Consider the following 17,323-nt stretch of genomic DNA (forward strand, 5'->3'; position numbering starts at 1 on the left):
ATGTCCTCATGTACATACTTAGAACTAGGGTTAAAGATGTTTATGAGTCACCAGAGGTGGGGACATTGGAATTGAACACAGGTCTTCTAGATGAATAACAATAGCTCTAAACTGCTGAATAATCTCTCTAGTCCCTTGAATGAATTTCTATTGCTCATTAATCTCACTTTTAGAATAACATTTATATGTACATGTGATATACATATCTAAGACCATCACTTTTGTTTCCATTGCTTTTTCCCAGGAAGTTAAAGCCTAACAGATATTTAGTTTATTTATCCATATTTCTGGTATGGTTCCTCAAAAAATAATCCTTAATCCTTTCAGTTGTCCTAGTTTTGAGTGTCATCTAAGTTTTTACTGATATCTTCCTCAGCTCAAATTCCCTTTTGCCCATGGTACAAAAAGGACCTCTTTTTCTTTTTTGTTCCGTGGTCTGATTTATTGGTTAAATGTGCTCCTCACCTCATTTCTTAGAACAATTCAAACTGAGAAATTTGTGTGACACATCTGAGTCCAATCCAGTAGAAGGGGTAGAGAGAGGGAATTCAAGGTATACACCGAATCCTGCAACCCTTCAGCTTTACTCTGTGCACAGGTGCACAGGTTTTAGGAAGAATTGTGCGATTGCATGATGAGGCTCTGAGGCCCCTTTGTTTTTTTGTAAATTTTTAGTAAATTCAGGTTCAATGTTGAATGGATGTTAAAATTATAGACATCTGACATGTATCTGACATCAGGATGCTCTTGGCCAGGACCTGTGTCCGTAGTAAGAGTTTGACATTTATATTATTAGATTTTTAAGAAATTCTGTGACACATGTCACTACTCAACTTTAATGTGAAACAAAACCACATGTAAAATTGCTAAAACATGGAGATTTATTGAAAAGAGTGATTAACCTGTGGTCATTTGGTGTGGGACTGTTGAGAAATTTGTTAAAATATTTGTTGGTGGGGAGTGTGTGGCTAAAAATATTTTTTAAAACATAAAAAGGTATACTTGGTTTAGATGTAAGTCTAAGTTCTTCAAAAGTTGTCGTCAGTATACTTTTATTGTGAGGAAAAAAACAAAGAAAACAGAGGGCAGAAGAGATAAACATAACAAGTCTTGGTGAAAGGAGGAGGCTCTCCTTTCAGAATGCTCATCACAATGCTTAGCTAAGTTAAGGAAATGGTGGCAATGTAGAAATTTCTGGACTTTTATGAGCATATGGAACACAAGTTTCTAAGTCTTTAAAGAAAGTTGAGTTGCTTTGCTTGGTCTTTGTTTTCTTGATGATTAGCCTGTCCTCATCTTCCTATCTCATTGTAAAAGATAATTTCCCCCTCCACGTTACCACATTAAGATCTGTGCACATGTTGTTTAGAAATCTCAAAAGTTTTTTGGATAATCATAGCCTCGTGTACTCATATATGCCTTCTGTGTAATTATACTGATGTGATGCTGCAAGAATTCAGACTTCTTCCAGGAATAGAAGAAAATCTACGTGCAAAGATACATTTCCTATGCATTCATATTATAATTTTAATGAGACTAGAAGTTTTAAGGCTTTAAATTTTTCATCATAGTTGAACCTAGGACAAACTAGCTTGCATCAGTAAATCTGCATGCACTATGCTCTACGTGAGGATGGATTTCTGGGTATGCATGCAGGCATAAGTACATATTGTACTTATGCTTCAAATACTCAGCATGTGTAGCACTTGTGGTACTTTCTTAAACAGTATCTTATCTTTCAAAATAAATCACAAGCAGGAACTGTTTAAGGAATTTAAAATTTAATAACTCTCACTATTGCAGGAAACTCAGTTTCGCAATTGAGAGTCCTACAGATCACTAAAATATGAGAGAAATTATTCATGAAGCTGTTCCACATTACCTTAAATTCTGTGAATTCTGTGGGTCATATGCTTCTTCCCAGGCATCTTTATTACATGGACTATTATCATGTGGAAAGAATTAGTGTTATTAATGTGTGTGGATGCTGACTCAGGATAGGTATGGTACTGAACTGAAAGAAATGATGGATAAGCCACTCAAAGGAACCATTTTTATATTGAAACATTTAAAAAAAACTTCTTGCATAGCAATGCTCACTTCCCACATAAGTTTCTAATTTAGAGATTTAACTTTTAGTCTGATTCCTCCTTAATTTAACCAGCAAAACAAAAGTAAATTCTCATGATGATTTAGAAGTATAAGCCTATCCAGTTTAGGTACCATGCCTTGGCACTTATTAAGGAACTATGAAATAAAACCTACTTAATATTCGTTATGACTGACGTCAATACACAATATGCTGTGATCATTGACATATGGTACAACAAATGTGGAAAGGATGAGGTTAGCAATCACTAAAATTCATGTTTAGGGCCCAGCTCTGCCCACACTTACTGGTCTAGAAAATCTTTCTGGGCTTCACTTAGCTAGTTTCTCTGGCAAGGAAAACCACACTCATCTTACCAGGATGAAGGTCAAGTGCATACCACTCTCTAACACTCTCATGTGTACTCTTATATCCATGCCTGATATCTTATGGGTAGTTAAACTTCATTTATTTTTCTCAAGATGGTTTATTTTCTGTAACTTAAAGAATGAGAAATGATAGTGAAAATAAAAAAAAATGGAGGTATTAAATTTCAATAGTGGACAATAAAATGACTTACATATAAAAAATAAGACACAATAGAAACATACTGGCTAATTACATGTTGTAGAAACAAGCTATGGGAAAACGATGAATCTTCCTAGAAGCATCAACATCTTAATTTACACTTAAAAATACAAAAAAAATAATGGGTAAGGATATTATTACTCAGGCACTCTAGTGGAAAAAAGTGTGTGTGCGTGTGTGTGTGTGTGTGTGTGTGTGTTTTAAACTTTAATGCCAAGAAACCTAGTACATCAAACCTGATACTCCACATGGCAGTTGACTTCTGAGCCAACTGGCATGCCCTGTGAAAGCATACCTTCAAGTTTTAAAGATGCTGGATCTAACAGATTTCACATTGGCAGCAGCAGTGCACTAGTAATGACTTTTTTTTTTTTTATTAACTTGAGTATTTCATATATACATTTCGAGTGTTATTCCCTTTCCCGGTTTCCGGGCAAACATCCCCCTCCCCCCTCCCCTTCCTTATGGGTATTCCCCTCCCAGCCCTCCCCCCATTGCCACCCTTCCCCCACCAGTCTAGTTCACTGGGGGTTCAGTCTTAGCAGGACCCAGGGCTTCCCTTTCCACTGGTGCTCTTACTAGGATATTCATTACTACCTATGAGGTTGGAGCCCAGGTTCAGTCCATGTATAGTCTTTAGGTAGTGGCTTAGTCCCTGGAAGCTCTGGTTGATTGGCATTGTTGTACATATGGGGTCTCGAGCCCCTTCAAGCTCTTCCAGTTCTTTCTCTGATTCCTTCAACGGGGGTTCTATTCTCAGTTCAGTGGTTTGCTGCTGGCATTCGCCTCTGTATTTGCTGTATTCTGGCTGTGTCTCTCAGGAGCGATCTACATCCGGCTCCTGTCGGTCTGCACTTCTTTGCTTCATCCATCTTGTCTAATTGGTGGCTGTATATGTATGGGCCACATGTGGGGCAGGCTCTGAATGGGTGTTCCTTCAGTCTCTGTTTTAATCTTTGCCTCTCTCTTCCCTGCCAAGAGTATTCTTGTTCCCCTTTTAAAGAAGGAGTGAAGCATTCACATTTTGATCATCCGTCTTGAGTTTCATTTGTTCTAGGCATCTAGGGTAATTCAAGCATTTGGGCTAATAGCCACTTATCAATGAGTGCATACCATGTATGTCTTTCTGTGATTGGGTTTGCTCACTCAGAATGATATTTTCCAGTTCCAACCTTTTCCTGCTTTAAAAATATTTCTAAGAATACCCTTGGCAGGGAAGAGAGAGGCAAAGATTAAAACAGAGACTGAAGGAACACCCATTCAGAGCCTGCCCCACATGTGGCCCATACATATACAGCCACCCAATTAGATAAAATGGATGAAGCAAAGAAGTGCAGGCCAACAGGAATTGGATGTAGATCGCTCCTGAGAGACACAGCCAGAATACAGCAAATACAGAGGCGAATGCCAGCAGCAAACCACTGAACTGAGAATAGGACCCCTGTTGAAGGAATCAGAGAAATGACTGGAAGAGCTTGAAGGGGCTCGAGACCCAATATGAACAACAATGCCAACCAACCAGAGCTTCCAGGGACTAAATCACTACCCAAAGACTATACATGGACTGAACCTGGGCTCCAACCTCATAGGTAGTAATGAATAGCCTAGTAAGAGCACCAGTGGAAGGGAAGCCCTTGGTCCTGCCTAGACTGAAATCCCAGTGAATGTGATTGTTGCGGGGGAGGGCGGTAATGGGGGGAGGATGGGGAGGGGAACACCTATAGAGAAGGGGAGGGGGAGGGGTTAGGGGGGTGTTGGCCCGGAAACCGGGAAGGGGAATAACAGTCGAAATGTAAATAAGAAATACTCAAGTTAATAAATATGGAAAAAATAAATAAATAAAATTGAATAAAAAAGATTGCATTTCTTCAATGTATATTTTGCGCTATTTGACAAATACAAAAGTGAAAGAGAAAATATTAAACTTGACATTCTCAAGTATCATTATTCTGAGAACATAAATTTTATAACTTTCTACTTCTAATTGTTTTAAAAACAAAATTAGTATTTTCCAATAATATACATGTGTACATGAAAGGGGCAGAAATCTCAGGATATTGTGTATTGGGAGAGCCTGCCTAACTGATGCATTTGGAAACATTCATTTGGGGTCCAGATTTAACTTTTAATGAAAGTGGACCAAGGTTGAAGACAATTCATTTTTATCTCAGTGTATTCATGATAGTCACGTTTCAGGCATGGCTTTAGAAATAGTAGATTTATTCTCAAATGCTTAAAATAGTGCATTGCTTCCAACGTGATGATCAAGATTGAGATTAAAGTTCAAGAAATGGCAAATATTCAATTATTCTTTGGTAGTCTTATCTTAACTCCAACCAGAAGAGAAAATCAAATATCCACACTTTCTATACCTAGTACCTTCTCTGGTCATGTATTAATATATTGAAAACAAAGCCTGGTTATATAGCAACTTTTTCAATATAAATCTATGGTAAATTTCATATTAAGTATTTTAATTTATAGTGAAAATCCAATAGGAAAATTGACTGGGCCTTATAAACTCCAAGTTAAAAAAAAAGTCAAAAGCTTATAGAGCTTAAACTTAGAGAAGGATAAGCTATAAGTTAGGAAGTAAGATTTAAGTCAGACTCTTCCAAACATATGTATAGTAGGCCACTTGAATTCATGGGTGTCACGTCAACGGTTTAGCCAACAGCATGTTAAAGCATTTGCACAAATCTCACTGCCTCTGTGCTAAAGCTGAACATTTCTCCTGTTGTGATTTCATGAACAGTAAAATAAATAGGTACTTGAATAAGAGCAAATTATTAGAGGAATCATTAAAAATTTACAGATTATTTAACATGTATAAGACTATGTGCATATGTTGTGTATAGATGTATTCATAATGGGTTTAAGAAACGATAGAGTTTGCTGTTTACAGAGAGTACTGGAGCTAATCCTACTTTAAATACTGAATTATGGATATATTGTGTAAATAAAATAATATTTATGTATGTCTAGGCATATATTTGCTTTATGAACCAAAAGGGGGTTGGAGAGATGGCTCAGCAATTAGCAGCTGACTCAGCGATACCTCACGTACAGAAGAACTGAGTTCAGTTCTCAACACCCAAGTAAGGGTGGTTACAACAATTATAACCTCAGACCCTGGAATTTCTGATACCTATGACTTCCTTGGACATACTAATTCACATATATATGCCTCTAGTCTCTCACATAAAAACATAACTTAAGAACTAAATAAATCTTTAAAATGAAAAATATTCCTGCAATGATAGTTATAGTATTAAACCCCTTATTATATTTCCTTCTATTTGTTTATGAATATCCACCATAGGTATAATTTAGACACAACATTCACTGTCCCTATTTCTACTCTTCATCAGTATGTGCAGCTAACATTGTGAAAATAATATAAATGATGTGTTATATGTTGTTGTAAAATTATAAAAATAAAATGCTGTCTTTTCTCCCCACTAGATCTGGCACCATCAGGGTCCCAAGATACCTGGAAGATCTCTTGCCAGAAGCAAACATCCCAACTCCATGGTGGCCCAGTGTCTCTGCCACCACACAATCTTCCAAACTCAATTCTCCACAAGAAAGAACACACAACACAATATTCTCTGATCCCATTGATAAGACATAATTGCTCACCTAAACATACAAAGCCCTATACACAGCCATCCCTTAAGAACATTCATGGGGTTGGGGATCCAGCTCAGTAGTAGAGCGATTGTCTAGCAAGTGCAAGGCCCTGGGTTCAGTCCCCAGCTCTGAAAAAAAGAAAAAAGAAAAAAGAAAGAAAGAAAGAAAAAAGAACATTCATAACAACCTGTAAAGGTACAGCATGGAATCTCCATGTTCTCTCTGCAGCCTCTCCTGCTGCAGTCTTCCCTCCTTTCAGTTCCAGCCTCCTCTTCCCTCAAGCTTTTCTCCCGCCCATCCTTCCTTCTCCCCCAATGACAGACCGCATTCCATTTGTACCTGCCACACCTGTATGACATCATCCCACAATTATGTTTCTAAGAGCACACATTTAATGCACTCTAATAAACGTGTTTTAACAATGAAAATATTGTGGTTTCATTGAGTTCATTTTTGCCAGTATCTGTTTTCTAAATAAAATGAGTGAGGACACAGTCCCCTTTTTTATTGTAGGAAATTGTAAGTCTTTTACAATTAAACTTTAATATGTATACCTCAAAACACCTTGCTTTTGATGAACATTTTCACGAATGTAAAGTTCATTTGGGGCTATTTTCATGATTATTTAGATGACCAGACAATCCCACCTATATGAGAAAAATATATTAAACAAAACAGAGAGGTAGCTTTCACTATTAACTCTATGCTAAGTCTTGCTTCAGCATATATTTTTGCTGTTTAACGCTAGAAGAAAAGGTTTAGTTGAAGCTATATCAAAATAGAAACTTAATAGTTCTTATTTCATGCTCATATGATCAGATTTTTGCTCCAATTTGTTTATAATGAGTTAGGGTAACACATATGCTAATCAATGCTAGTTAATTAAAAGTAGAGTTTCTACTTACGAAATGCATTAAGCTGCTGAGTGTACTGCATGCTAGATGACCCGATTCCGATATTTGAATTCTTAAAATGAGAAGGAGTGGTGCAGAATCTTTAGATGTGTTTCTAGAAATAGCTATCAGATCCTCCTGGAAACAATCATTCCTGGGGATGAGAAGGCCTAGGTTATAATGTGTATGCTACTGCAAGGTCATTCACACAGCTTCCCAAGGTCATAGGCAGACAAGTTAGTAATGCTTAGGCATATCCTCCACTCTGTAACCTGACAGAAGTAACAAGACACATCCCAGGCAGTCCCAACTTCTTTTTGTGCAACCATGAAAGCCGGAGCTGTGCACCTTCTCCAGTGCCTTACTTGAAACCCTTTGGTTGTGAAACATCAAAGCCAGATTCCCATATCAGGAACATTGTGGAAACAATTTGCTGTTGTTGATAGCTTCCTTCTGAAAACAGGATTAGAGGAAGACTGAAGGGAGTTTGGTGCCCCAGAAGACAGAGTCTGAAATAAGACTGAGGGGGTGGGCGGAGTATGTGTCCTGAGGTTAATGCTATTAAAAGTTAACTAATTCTTTCTGGAGGATGCATATCATTTGCAGCAAAGTATCTGCCAACTGTTGTAAAATATCAGGATGTCTGGACCTGTCATTGAGACGAACCAATAAAAGCAGTCCATTTCCTGCAGGGGGCATGATTAAAACCGGACCTATTTTCACAGATAATCCATTTATAAATCATGGTAATAAAACGGCCATCATGACAGCAACTCAGTGGCATTTTTTTCACAAGCTCAACTGTATCTAGGCAACGACAATGTCTTAACTCAGAATAGAATAAAGGCAACCTGGGGTCCCAGGAGTCCAGGAGAAGATCCCACTGTCTGGATCTCATTTTCCCATAGGGGAAATAATAGGATTGATGGCTACTGGAGCTATATATGTCTCTGATTCCTGCAGTCTGCTTTATTTACATGCCACAATCAACAAACACAGGAAATGGAGAGGTGTCAGAATTGTTTTTTTCTGCTAAGGACTTAGGAGTTTGTGTGGGGAGAGGAATTCTAAGGCTTGTTCCACAAACCTCTACTTTTAATCTGTATTTCTCTGAGAGAATCAGCAGATGAGCAGGATCTGTAGTGAGGAATTAATGGCAGGAACTCAAGCATTCCCCATCCAACTGTTCATATATGTAATTACAAACTGACAGTGGCAGCAATATTACTAAGAAAAAGGACTTTTATATTTTATCATCACAAGTACCATGGGCCATAGTTCAAGAAAAGCATGCAGTTTCTAGATGAGACAGTGCCTCTCTGTAAACCATCCTTTCAGACTTCTTTGTCTTGAGACTGTTTGGCTCAGAAATGATTTACATGTTTAAAACAAACCAACAATAACAAAAACAAAGGTTTTGTCTTTTGTTGAAGCATTAGACTGAACAGAGAAGTGCATAAAATTATCACAAATGATATCATGTCATGAACTTCTAAACAAAAATTTAGAGATATTCACAACTAACACGGATATGCATATGTCTATATATTAAATGATATTCATCTTCAACATTAGCAATGAGTGTACTAATCCTTATGCATGCCAATGAGATGATAAAGATTATAAAAGCAAATTTTGTGTTCACAGATCTTGCTGTAGGATTACATCATGTTTCCTCTTAGATGAGATGCTGCTTTGTTCTGTGAATGCTTCTTCAATTGTCTGCTCCTTGGCTTTGTACATTAATTGAAACTTTTGCATTTTTGTTTTCATTTTCATGTGTACCAGTAATGGAAGATTGACCCTAAGGCAGGATGCGAGTTAGGAATGTGCTCTGCTTCTGAACTTTACATTTGATGTTGATACATGGTTTCACTAAGTTGCATGAATTATCCTCAAACTTATTTTGAAAAACAGCAAGCTCCAACTTTACTGATTTCCCTAGAAAATCTGGGATTACAGGTCTGTCCCACTGTTTCCAACTTTTACCCTTCTTCTTGAAAACCCAGCCCTTCAATTCTTGGTAAAAATCAAATGTTTCTTTGGATTGTACAGTAAAATTGTTTTTCTGAATGCCTTGAAATAGAGCCTCAAGTGTAGGTTGATGTCATTACATAGGTAAAGGCAGGTACAGGATAGAACGAGGCCTGTCATTGGACAAGAAGGAAGGATGGGCGGGAGAAAAGTTTTAGAGAGGCAGAGTAGAACTGAGGGAGAAGATGGGGAGCAGTCGAGAGAACATGGAGGCAGATGTTTTTGGACCCCTCAGTGTAGGGTAATGTCAGGGCAGGAAAGTGGGTGGTTGGAGAGGGGGTACACCCTTATAGAAAAGGGGGAGGGGGTTAGGATGGGGGCTTATGGACAGGAAACCAGGAAAGGGAATAACATTTGAAATGTAAATTTAAAAATATCCAATAAAAGATTTCTCTCTGCACATGTATAGGTTGTTAGGACTATTCTTAAGGGATGGATGTGTACAGGATTTTGTGTGTCTAGATAAGCAAACTGGATCTTATCTAGGTGGGTGGTTTATATCCTTACCAATTGGTTGTAAGTTAATTGTGTGGATGTATTGTACATTGAGCATTTAAGATATAAATCTGGTTGTTGGATTAGAGTTTGTTGACTTCACTGGGTTGTTGGTATTGTGAGCAGAGTCTGTGACAGGAAGTCATGCTAGGTTTTCAAGGCTTGGGGCTAGCATGGTGTGGGGCCATGCTAGCATGTCCCGTGGAATGTGATGTATGTGTCAGACACAATAACACCCCGCCAAGGAGACAGTGTGTGGAAGCAGCTGACAGCGAAACAACTGGAGCCTGTGGATCCTGTGAAGTGGAAACTCAGGGGAACTGGTTGTGCACATTATTAATTATACCACAACACTCAAGTACATGAGAAGAGTTCTCAAACAAGTATTTTTGACATCTGGGAAAAGATTTCATGGGAATCAGATCATGAGCATGTCTAATCTATGTTGCTTCCAGGCCAGCCCTGAGGAATTTTCCCAAAATTTCCATTCGTGGGACATAGTTTGATAGTCTTGTGTGTCCCTCCATACTTTCTGTTTTTCACTTTTCATAAGTATTATTATGATTATTATTCTTGCTGCTTCAAACCTCACGTAGTGAACAAGGAAGCTGGGAGTGGGTCTACTTTTCCTTTTCTCAGGCTGCCAGGAAGATGGTAGACATTTGGACAGTGTATACACACCAAAAGCAGCCTACAATCTTTCAAAACAAGAAGCTTGCTTTGCTGGGAGAAACAGGCAAGGGAAAACTCCCTCAGTAATAACAAAAACATCGGTATAGACTTCAAGATGCCCAAGGAGGCCATCCAGAGCACCTACATAGACAAGAAAAGCCCCTTCATTGGTAATGTCTCCATCCGAGGTCGGATCCTGTCTGGTGTGAAGAAGATGAAGATGCAGAGGACCATTGTCATCTGATGGGACTATCTCAATACGTCTGAAAACACAACCACTTTGAGAAGTATCCCAAGAACATGTCTGTGTACCTGTCTGCCTATTTCAGGGATGTGGAGCTCTGCAACATTGTCACTGTTAAGGAGTGCAGGCCATTGAGCAAGATTGTTCGATTCAGAGTGCTCAAGGTCACCAAGGCTGCTGTCACCAAGAAGCAGTTTCAGAAGCTGTAAGGGGACTCTGGCCAATGCCCCAAAACAAATAAAAGTTATTTTCCAACTTACAAAAAATAGTTTTGTTGATTTTGTATCCATGAATACAAAAGGATTTTGTTTTCGTTCCTAACATCAATGGAATAGACAGACAGACAGACAGACAGAAAGACAAAACAATTGAATGTGACAAGAGAAATAGAAATATCAGCTGAAACATAAAAACAGAATGGAATGAAGGACTGATTAAGTTTTGTATCTAAATTCTCAAAGTTACCTAGTAGCCAGAAATGTACTTCTCAGTAAAACATCAAATATATGAGTGATGGTTCATTAGATGCATGATGACCATGAGGCAGATAGAAATAACCACATTGATCTAGACATTAATAATTCAGAATTACATGGAGGCATCTAAAATTGATTGAGGCTTATTCTGTCTTAGGTTCTGTATAAGGCTTCACATGCATTTCTCTCTAAATAATGCAGTACCAGAATAGAGGCTATTGTTTTCTTCATGTACCAAACAAGAAAAGAAGAGGTTAACAGTGTATCATAACTTACAAAAGTTACATAGTGTTGACTTGGAATGCATGATCACATTAGTCTAGCTGCTCATATTTAAGCCTCAGAAATACATTGTATGATTTGTTTATCAATTTATAAGGTCCACCTGCATTCTCCCCCCTCTCTCTCTGGATTATGTTGTGTCTAGACAAATAAAGTTAGAAGTGTGGATAGTATAACCCAGTTAATTTGAAATCTGCTTGCCACAATTTTCATACTTTAATAAAAATCTTCTGAATCCTTTGCATGTATTTTTAAGGCAAAATTTTTCATGTAATGGTTCAATTTCAACATTGGTTGAACATCTTTTCTCAAGTTTTTTTTCCTTATTTCTTTGTTTGTTTGCAGTAAGTCATGTGTCCATAGATGTGCCGACAAGTTTCTGGGTCCTCAGATCAAGTGACATTTCTCTGTCACTTCTTCATAAATATGTCATTTAAAAATATGTTATTTAGTTTCAACGTAAGTATATTTGTATAGATCTGTTATTGATGATAGAAAATTTCTATCATATAGCAAATCATCAAAATTATTTTTAAATCTTTCCCTTTTGCTCTGAGGAAGGCGCACCCTGAGAATGGAAGTTAATATCACAGACTATAGGTGCTGTCAGGAAAGTAATTTACAATATCAGGTGGAGTTGAATTAACTAATCTGGTTCAGAGACTCGCAAGAATATTAAAAATGTTTGCTTTTAATGTTCCATTTCTCTAATAAATTTATAATTAAATACATAAGTATATATGTAAAATCAAATTAATAGAGATGTGTACCAATATATTTGGTCTTATGAGCAAAAATTTCAATATAAGCATAGATATTGTTGTTCTCCACTATCTGCAACAAAATAGCACATTCCATAAAGCTACAATCAAAGTATTGTAATTTTTTTCATCTTTATTAACTTGAGTATTTCTTATTTACATTTCGATTGTTATTCCCTTTCCCGGTTTCCAGGCCAACATCCCCCTAACCCCTCCCCCTCCCCTTCTCTATGGGTGTTCCCCTACCCATTCTCCCCCATTACCGCCCTCCCCTCAACAATCACGTTCACTGGGGGTTCAGTCTTGGCAGTACCAAGGGCTTCCCCTTCCACTGGTGCTCTTACCAGGCTATTCATTGCTACATATGTAGTTAGAGTCTAGGGTCAGTCCATGTATAGTCTTTGGGTAGTGGCTTAGTCCCTGGAAGCTCTGGTTGTTGGCATTGTTGTTCATATGGGGTCTCAAGCCTCTTCAAGCTCTTTCAGTCCTTTCTCTGATTCCTTCAATGGGGGTCCTGTTCTCAGTTCAGTGGTTTAATGATGGCATTCGCCTATGTATTTGCTGTATTCTGGCTGCGTCCCTCAGGAGAGATCTACATCCGGTTCCTGTCAGTCTGCACTTTTTTGCTTCATCCATCTTATCTAGTTGGGTGGCTGTATATGTATGGGCCACATGTGGGGCAGACTCTGAATGGGTGTTCCTTCTGTGTCTGTTTTAATCTTTGCCTCTCTATTCCCTGCCAAGGGTATTCTTGTTCCCCTTTTAAAGAAGGAGTGAAGCATTTGCATTTTGGTCATCCTTTTTGAGTTTGATGTGTTCTGTGCATCTAGGGTAGTGTAAATTATTTTTCTTAAAAGATAGACTAATTTTTTGGTTTTTGTTAGATATTTTATTTATTTACCATTTCAAATTTTATCTCCTTTTGTGGTTTCCCCTTCAGAAACAACCTATTCCATCCTCCTTCCTCCCTGCTTTTATGAGGGTGCTCCCTCTCCCACACACACCCACTCCCACTTCCCTGCCCTGGCTTTGCCTACAATGGGGGCATCAAGCCTTCACAGGACCAAGGGCCTCTTTTCCCATTGATGTCCAATAAGTCCATGCTGTGGTCACTCCATATGTACTCTTTGGTTGGTGGTTTCGTCCCTAGGATCTCTGGGGTGTCTGGTTGGTTCATACTGTTGTTCTTCCTATTGGGTTGCAAACCCCTTTGGCTCCTTCTGTCCTTTCTCTAACTCCTCTATTGGGGACTGTGTGCTTAGTCCAATGTTTGACTGTGAACATCCTTCTTTACTAAGCTTTGGTAAAGCCTCTCAGGTGGCAACTAGATCAGTCTCCTGTCAGCAAGCACTTTTTGGCATTCACAACAGTGTCTGGGTTTGATGTCTGTATATGCGATGATCCCCAGGTGGGGCAGTCTCTGGATGGCTTTTCCTTCAGTTTCTGCTCCACACTTTGTCTTCCTATTTCTTCCTGTGAGAATTTTGTTCCCCCTTCTATGAAGGAATGAAGCGTTCACATTTTGGTCTTGCTTCTTCTTGAGTTTCATGTGGTCTGTGAATTGTATCTTGGGTATTCCAATCTTTGGGGCTAATATTAACTTATCAGTGAGTGTATACTATGAGTGTTGTTTAATGATTGGTTACCTCAGTCAGGATGACATTTTCTAGTTGCATATACTTGTTTAAGAATTTCATTTAGTCATTGATTTTAAAAGCTGAGCAATACTTCATTATGAAAATGTACCACATTTTCTGTATCCATTCCTACATTGAAGGACATCTGGTTTCTTTCCAGCTTCTGCTATTATAAATAAGGCTCCTATGAACATAGTTGAGCATGTTTCCTTGTTATATGTTGAAGCATCTTTTGGGTATATGCCAAGGAGTGGTATAATTTTGTTCTCAGGTAGTACCATGTCCAATTTTCTGAGGAACTGCCAGACTAATTTCCACAGAGGTTAACTGACTTGTAATTCCACCAGAAAATGGAGGAGTGTTCTGCTTTCTCCACATCCTCGCCAGCATCTGTTGTCACTTGAATTTTTCACCTTAGCCATTCTTACTGGTGTGAAGTAGAATCTCAGGGTTGTTTTGATTTGCATTTCCCTGATGACTAAGGAAATTGAACATTTCTTTTGGTGCTTCTCAGCCATTTGATATTCCTCAGTTGAGAATTCTTTGTTTAGCTCTGTACCCCAAGTTTTAATAGGGTTATTTATTTTCCTGGAGTCTAACTTCTTTTGTTTTATTTATTTTTTCCCATTTTTTAAAATTCGGTATTTCTTATTTACATTTCAAATATTATTCCCTTTCCCGGTTTCCTGCCATCAGCCCCCTAACCCCTCCCCCTTTCTAAAACGGTGTTCCCCTCCCCAGTCATCCTCCCTTACTTCCCCCCCAACACTGGGGTTCCAGCCTAGGCAGTACCAAGGGCTTCCCCTTCCACTTGTGCCCCAACAAGGCTATTCACTTCTACATATGCAGTTGGAGCCCAGGATCAGTCCATGTATAGTCTTTGGTTAGTGATTTAGTCCCTGGAAGCTCATATATTAACTATCCATTGGATGTAGGATTGGTAAAGATCTTTTTGCAATCTGTTGGTTCCTGTTTTGTCCTATTGACAGTGTCCTTTAACTAACAGAAGCTTTGCAAGTTTATGAGGTCCCATTTGTTGATTCTAGATCTTAGAGCATAAGCCATTGGTATTCTGTTCAGGAAATTTTCCCCTGTGCCCATGTGTTTGAGAATTTTCCCCACTATTTATTTATTTTTTATTGTTTTTTTTTTTCATTTTTTATTAGTTTAAGTGTATCTGGTTTTATGTGGAAGTCCTTGATCCACTTGGACTTGAGATTTGTACAAACAGGTAAGAATGGATCGATTTGCATTCTTTTACATGATGACCTCCAGTTGAACCAGCACAATTTCTTGAACATGTTGACTTTTTTCCACTGGAAGAGAGGTTTTCTATTGTCTCCGAATAGAAAGTAAATCAATTCCAAAGGTCAAATTTTAATTAAATCTGTGAAAGTTTTATTGAAAAACTATCAATACACTGTAGAACTGCGGTCTTCTACTCTCCAGAAGTGCCTCCCATGCTTTTCTCACAGGCATGCTCTAAATTCCAAGTCTCAGGAATATTAAGTGACATCCTCAAGGTCAGATTGCTAGTGAAATCAAATTTCTCTTTTGACTTCCTGAATAGCTAGGTTTCTTTCCAAGATAATCACTCTAATTTAGTGTATCATTCCAGGTTCTAGGCAAAGTCAAAATTGGTTCAAACTCAGACAGCTATCTAAACATAATTTTCCAGTGGAAAGGCCAAAAGCAACCCTCTGTAAACCTCGGCTTTCTAATGGAATGTTGAGAGTCAGCCTCTCCTCTCAACAGTCTACCAGCTTTCTGCTCCTTGGATTCAGTTTTATTTTGAAATGCTAATTTAGCCTATTTCAAGTAGATGCTTACGAAAAATTATTAAGTACTTCTCGGTCTCAAGTTTAATAGACACTATAGAAAATGCAAAGTGTTTATTCAACATATTTAAATATGTCATAAATATAGTGGTTTCTTTTCCTGGATATACTTCCAAATTTGTGGCTTTTTCCAGACTCCAGGATTAGAAATATTAAGGAAAGGGACTACAGAACAGTAGATGCTGATGCCTCTTATTGCTTCCATAGTTAGAGATGCCAATGACTCTGAACTGAAATAAGGTTTTGAACATGGGTTTTATTCTCCCTCAGTTGATTTTTGACTACAGTGACAGGATGAAGAGGAACCTTGTTCTTAGGCTGGCTGGACTAGCCAATTCTTTTCCTTCACAGTAACCCTTCTCTTTTGTTGTCTCATTGTTCTAATGTGAAAGCTCATTTGCTCCCACATGAGTTTACACAAATATTGCTCCTTGGCTACAGCAGAATTTCCTTTCAGCAAGTTAGCCATTCCCTTATTTGGTGGAAGATCTGTTGTTTGCTGTTACCTTGAGCTGCTCTTACTCTTGCAAACTATATTTGCCGTTCCGCTTTCTGGTTCAGTTTAGGAGATGTTGAGATGTGGAAAGACACTGTAGTGTAAGAGAATAAAACATCATTGAGAGTAGAGTTTTATCAGCTGCTACTGTATTCCTTTATATGCAGAGGTCCCCCACCTTTATAAAGTTAGAGCCCTGATCTGTAACTTCACATCCTGGACTATATAATGTGATCTTTGTCTCATCATTTCTAGAGGGCAGGCAACAGAAACAACTTATATTTATTATATTGTTGTGTTGACCTCTATGTGCTCTTGTGTCTTCCACTATATCCTTCAAGTTTCCTAATCAAATTGTTCTATTGAACAGCTTTCTCTTCATTGACAGGTAAATTGTCTTAAACCATTTTATCTTTTATCAAAATATTAATGTTTAGCATTTTTTACTCTAGTATTTACTTCAGATGACAAGAGAGAGAGTCTACCTGCACAAATTGCATACTGTTTTTCCTTTGAAAGTAAATATGGACCCTTTTATGCAATTAGAAGTCTCTTCAATATTTCATTTATGTGATATTTTTGTGATTAATGTATTAATGATTATTTTGTTTTATTAGCAAGTATGTGAGATAAATCACCTTACATGGGGAAATGTTGAAATTGAAGTTTTAGACACTGAAATACAAACACGACTGCTTGGTTCCATTCCTTTTGAGCTTGTGGCAAGGCAGGACAATGCCAGGTATATATTGGGGAAGCTGCTTACCACACTGTGGACTAGGAGGAGGGTCAAAGTTCATAATGTCCTTCTCATAAAAGGTAGTTCTAGATATAACCATAAGATTTCCAGCTAAATTTTATTTTAAAGGTTTACACCCCAAGTGAGAGACCAGATCATTAACACATAGTGCTTTCCAAGATACTTGTGTTTTACACCATAGAAGAGGGGTCTCAATTTACTACCATGACTTTCCTTCTTAAATAAGAATCTCAAGGATGAGTTATACTCTGAACTGCTAAGAAAATGATCCATAGAATATGGCTGTAAGAATCCTGAGTTCTACTGTGAAGATATAGGGAGGCTTAGCCACACATGCACTTAGTTTATTTGATGATAAATATTGATCACTCTGTGACAAATGAAAGCAAAACTCTAACACACGCTGTCATTGAATAGTCATGCTG

General features: G+C 38.0%; 1 pseudogene; it reads left to right on the forward strand.

The window, feature by feature from the left end:
- The first annotated feature begins 10,383 nt into the window (after window positions 1–10,383).
- Rps11-ps7 (ribosomal protein S11, pseudogene 7) lies at window positions 10,384–10,857 on the forward strand (annotated as a pseudogene).
- The last annotated feature ends 6,466 nt before the right edge of the window (window positions 10,858–17,323 follow it).

The sequence above is a fragment of the Rattus norvegicus genome, chromosome 19 (assembly GCF_021556685.1).
Source record: "Rattus norvegicus strain SHRSP/BbbUtx chromosome 19, alternate assembly SHRSP_T2T, whole genome shotgun sequence".
NCBI classification, from domain to species: domain Eukaryota; kingdom Metazoa; phylum Chordata; class Mammalia; order Rodentia; family Muridae; genus Rattus; species Rattus norvegicus.